Source organism: Grammomys surdaster, unplaced genomic scaffold, assembly GCF_004785775.1.
Source record: "Grammomys surdaster isolate TR1022 unplaced genomic scaffold, NIH_TR_1.0 194, whole genome shotgun sequence".
NCBI classification, from domain to species: domain Eukaryota; kingdom Metazoa; phylum Chordata; class Mammalia; order Rodentia; family Muridae; genus Grammomys; species Grammomys surdaster.
This window is the reverse complement of record NW_021604639.1, coordinates 5018051-5023334: the sequence shown is the minus strand read 5'-3', so window position 1 is coordinate 5023334 and position 5284 is coordinate 5018051. Positions and strand designations below refer to the sequence as shown.

The following is a 5284-nucleotide window of genomic DNA, read 5'->3' as shown; positions in this document are numbered from 1 at the left end:
AGGGGTCCTTTCTCTCCTGCGGCTGCCTCATCCCTGCGTTTTCTGATCCTAGAGTCTCACAAATGATCAGGAAGTGCTGTGCCATGGAGCTATATCCCAGGCCCCTCTTGTTATTTTGTTTTTTAATTCATTTTAATATTTTTTTTATTTAGTGTGAAGGAATGTTTTGTCTGCAGGCATTTAAGTATGGCAAGTTCGACAATGCCCATGGAGGTTCAAGGAAATCACATCCTTTGGTTATGGATGGCTGTAAGCCACCTGTGAGTGCTGGGAACTAAATCCAGGTCCTCTGCAAGAGCAGCCAGTGTCCTTACCCCTGAGCTTCACCTGCCCTACCCCGAGTCCTTTCTTGTTGCTGTATTTTGTGGAATATTTACTTTTTTACTTTTGAAGCGGTCAAACTAAGTCACCAAGACTGGACTTAAAATCTGTCTATACCTCAGTGAATCCTTAAACTTGAAACCCTCCTGTCTTGGCTTCCCAAATAGCTGAGAGTGCAGGCTTAGACTATTTTTCCTTTTTATAAATCACATGACTGACATTTTTTCTATTTATATATGACTATGAATCATATATAGCATATGGCATCACAAACATATCTGTGCAATGATTTTTATAGAGAAACAGGCTTAGTATATGATCAGTTTCATTGATATGTTTCATAACCTAATGTTTCCTTAAGTTTGATATTCTTGTTCTCAATTAATTAAGTTTTTGGGTTTGTGTGTGTATGTGTGTATGTGTGTGTGTGTGTTTGTTTTTTTGTTTTTTTACTTATACTAAAGTCTGAGTAAGAGACCATAGGACTCGCTTGTTAAATTAACATCCTTTAAATTTTACTTTGTGGGCTGAAAAGAACTAGATATGAAATGAATACTCAAAATCAATTCTGCTCAAATTTATCCAGGAACATATTGCAGGAGAATGGACTTACATCCAAGGAACAGTAATGAGTGCTGGAAATTTGAAGGTAACATTGAAGGGAAACAAACGGACATTTAAATATGAGATGCTAATTATAGTGTTCTGGTTAAGCAGTGTGCTTAACAACAAATGCAAAATAAAATAATAAAATAAAAGCGGCAATGCAATTGCATCAGGCAACACTCCCACTTCATCAGTAATGATGTATCTTCTTCAGGGCAACCAAAGAGGCAACCAGGAGAAAACATAAAGACCTTTCCAAGCATGTGTTATTAGAGAGTACGATGGGGTTGGCTGCTGGCTGGAATGCAGGTGGGATGCACAAGAGACCAGAAACGTCACAGTTAATAGTGTCTTTGAGGCTGACTTTCAGAAACTCTTTGAGGTTTGGGGAGACATAAGTCAGAACTTTGGAAAACTCATTTAAAAGAAAGACAGTATGTCCACTGAACAGTCAATTTCTTTCAATCTGTATGGTATAGAGTTGGTCATGATGATAGCATTGTACTTGGGATTTTAGGATAAAAGGAATATATGAAGCTCTTATCTCTTTTGAATGAGAGATGCAGTCTGGCAAAAGCTGCAGGGGTTATAGTTGGATGAACATTCCACTGAATGTATTGTCTCAAACTGTCTCAAAGGAGAGAGAACAAGACTTGAGAATTTTCTGAGTATGGTTGTCTACACCTGTAATTTGAGCACTTGAGAAGCAGAGGCAGGAGGATTACAAGATCAAGGCCAATCTGGAATATGAAGAAAGATCTTGTCTCAAGTAAAGGAATGAATGAACAGATACTTTCAAGAGACTAGAAGTTTGGGGGTTGAAATATGCTAAGGTAAGTTAAGGTCATCTAAATGTTCTTTACCCACTCTTAAATAATTGAACCAATCAAAATCTCTGCTTCTTAGAAACTGAAGATGGGAGGATCCAGAAATATCCAGAATTCATCATCTCAAATTTTTATTTGCTTTCTAAACCAAATCTCATATCTGGTATTTGTATTGATTACTTTACTGTTGCTGTGATAAAATACCATGACGGAGGAGAAGAAAGGGTTTATTCCAATCATAAACCCACCATGTGGCAGCAAGCAGCAGACATAGTAACAGGAGTGAGAAACAGAGAACTAACATCTCCCCTCCCAAATCATGGTGGCCATCCTAGTTTCATTTGTGTTACTGTGATAAAGTATTCAGACACAAGGCAGTTTATGGCAGAAAGGGTTTATTTTAGCTCACAATCCAGCTTACAGTACATCGTAGCCAGAAAGTCCAAGTGATAGGAACTTAAAACAGCTAGTCACATCACAGCATATCTCATCACAGAACATCACACCCACAGTCAATAGAAATAAATGGAAAAAAATGCATTCTTTCTAGTGTTAACCTTGCTTTGTCTTCATATAGTCTAAGGCCCAGGCTCAGGGAATGGTGCTGCCCACAGTGGGCTGTGTCTGCCCACATAATAAACATAATTAAAACAGTCCCCTCAACATACATATGGATATACTCACAGATCAACCAAACCCAGACAATGTCTCTTGAGACTCTTATGTGATTCTACATTGTGTCAGGTTGACAATTAAAACTCTTATGGAGAGCTAGATTTCTCTTTTAGTCTTTTTATCCTTAGATCTCCCCCGAAAAGTCCATAAAAGCAGAGATGAGTGGGCTCAAAATCACAATGTAAGTGGCATTATAATGAAGCTGGTGCCATCTGAGGATGCAGACCCCATAGTAGTGCAAATGCATGGGAAAGCATCTGGCACCTTCATTTTCATAAAGAAGGCACAACCTATGAGCAAAGATACTTGCTCACAATGGGGCACTCTGACCCTCAAGAGACACAGCTACTAAGGCACAGCTGCAGTTCTCTGGATTACTACACATCTAACTCCTTTCTGGTATGGATCAAGCTCCTACAGTTGATCTTAAAACTGTCTGTTAAGACCTTTTGAGGTTATAGCATTCTGCTATTAGAAACCCAAAGTTTTATCATAAAAGCTGATGCCAAGGTTTTCTTTCTTTTTTTATTTTATTTTTAAAAATTAAAACACCTAAGAAATGCAATCTATACACATGAAAAAGTAAGATATTCATATGATGACAGCTAATAGCAACATTACCCAAAAGCAACGGTGGTGTTATGTCCAGATTTTGGTTTAACACCACAGTGGTAGATCACCGTTCTTTAGGGAAATTATATAAGGTACATAGCATGAAGAACGTATAGAACACTGTAAATGGAAAACTAATGCCAAGTAACAGTATTTTCTCTAAAAACAAGTGTTAGTAAACAAATATCTTAAACTAATAAATCACAAAATGAGCTTATTAAGTTCAAGATATATAGTCAACTTGCATAAAATCACATGTGGCCATTTTAAAATGATGTTTCTAAAATATCAGTAACTCAGACTATTGGGATTTCCACAGGAGATAAAATGTCATTCATTTTCCTTTTATGAAGAGGTCTGCTTTAAGAACATTACAATCATGCTCTTAAGAAATGCTACAGCATACTTGGCAAGTCACAATGGGAAAGTGTGTGCACGGATACATTCTGGTACCAGCCCAACCCAGCAGTTCTGAATGTGACCTAGACTGCATTTCTGTATGACTTTGGCTTTTAGTCTCCTACATATTACATATACAGTTAAGAATTTTAATTTCTATTAAGGGAGCCTATCACACTGATCTGTGTGTGTGTGTGTGTGGAGGCACAAGCTTTATGCCTATCTCCGTGGTCTTAACAGGCTATTGAAAACCTTGGCGTCTATTTTCCTCAGAATCATTGTGTTGCTAAGCTCGGGGACACTGTTCATTTCAAGGCATTCGAAATGGGGAAAGACTATTATCACATTTTGGGAATTGAAAAAGGAGCTACAGATGAAGATATTAAAAAGGCTTACCGAAAACAAGCCCTCAAATTTCATCCGGACAAGAACAAATCTCCTCAAGCAGAGGAAAAATTTAAAGAGGTCGCAGAAGCTTATGAAGTACTGAGTGATCCTAAAAAGAGAGAAATATATGATCAGTTTGGCGAAGAAGGCTTGAAGGGAGGAGCCGGAGGCACTGATGGACAAGGAAGTACCTTCAGGTACACGTTCCACGGAGACCCTCATGCCACGTTTGCAGCCTTTTTCGGGGGTTCCAACCCCTTTGAAATTTTCTTTGGAAGACAGATGGGTGGAGGTCGAGATACTGAAGAAATGGAAATAGATGGAGACCGCCTTCAGTGCCTTTGGATTCAGCATGAATGGATATCCGAGAGACAGGAATTCTGTGGGACCCTCCCGTCTCAAACAAGACCCTCCCATCATTCATGAACTTAAAGTATCACTTGAAGAAATATATAGTGGCTGCACCAAGCGGATGAAGATTTCTCGAAAAAGATTAAACCCTGATGGAAGGAGTTACAGATTTGAGGACAAAATTCTCACCACTGAGATCAAAAAAGGGTGGAAAGAAGGCACCAAAATTACTTTCCCGAGGGAAGGTGATGAAACACCAAATAGTATCCCAGCAGACATTGTTTTTATTATTAAAGACAAAGAACATCCCAAATTTAAAAGAGATGGATCAAATATAGTTTATACTGCTAAAATTAGTTTACGGGAGGCATTGTGTGGCTGCTCAATTAATGTGCCAACAATGGATGAAAGAAACATACCTATGTCAGTCACTGATATTGTGAAACCTGGGATGAGGAGAAGAATTATTGGATATGGGCTGCCATTTCCAAAAATCCCTGACCAACGTGGCGACCTACTAATGGAATTTGATGTGTCCTTCCCAGACGTCATATCTGCAGCATCCAAAGAGATCCTTAGGAAGTACCTCCCTGCCTCATAGGACGAGAAGAACCTTGCTATCCATATTTTGATAAGACACTGAAAATATAAAAGTACTGGCAGTTGACTGATGTGAATTCTGTATAAAGATGTGTAAACTCTTCTGAGGGCTCAGTAAATTGCATGAATAGAGACGGTTCAAATAGGCAAAGTGGATTTTTACAGTAGAGATGAAAAGTCATTCACTGTATTGTATTTCATTTCTCCCAAATCAGAAATTTTTAGTATTTCATTTGTAAGTAAAAGTTGGGTTATGGTCTATAGACATACTTCTAGTAAAGTATTAGATCATCCAAGTACTTCTGTGTGTGTGTGCGCGCGCGTGTGTGTGTGTCCAGACTACCTCCATACTTCTTCTCAATCTGTCTGTCTGTCTGTCTGTCTGTCTATCATCTATCTATGTATTTATTTGCTTTATTCTATAACTACTCTTAGTGGGGCAGGAGATATGGCTGAGCAGTTAAGAACACATACCATTCTCACATAGAATCTCCTACTAACTCCAG

At 38.5% G+C, this 5284-nt stretch overlaps 1 pseudogene; it reads left to right on the top strand.

Moving 5' to 3' along the window:
- The first annotated feature begins 3747 nt into the window (after positions 1-3747).
- On the top strand, positions 3748-4779 carry LOC114623218 (annotated as a pseudogene).
- Positions 4780-5284: the final 505 nt, after the last annotated feature.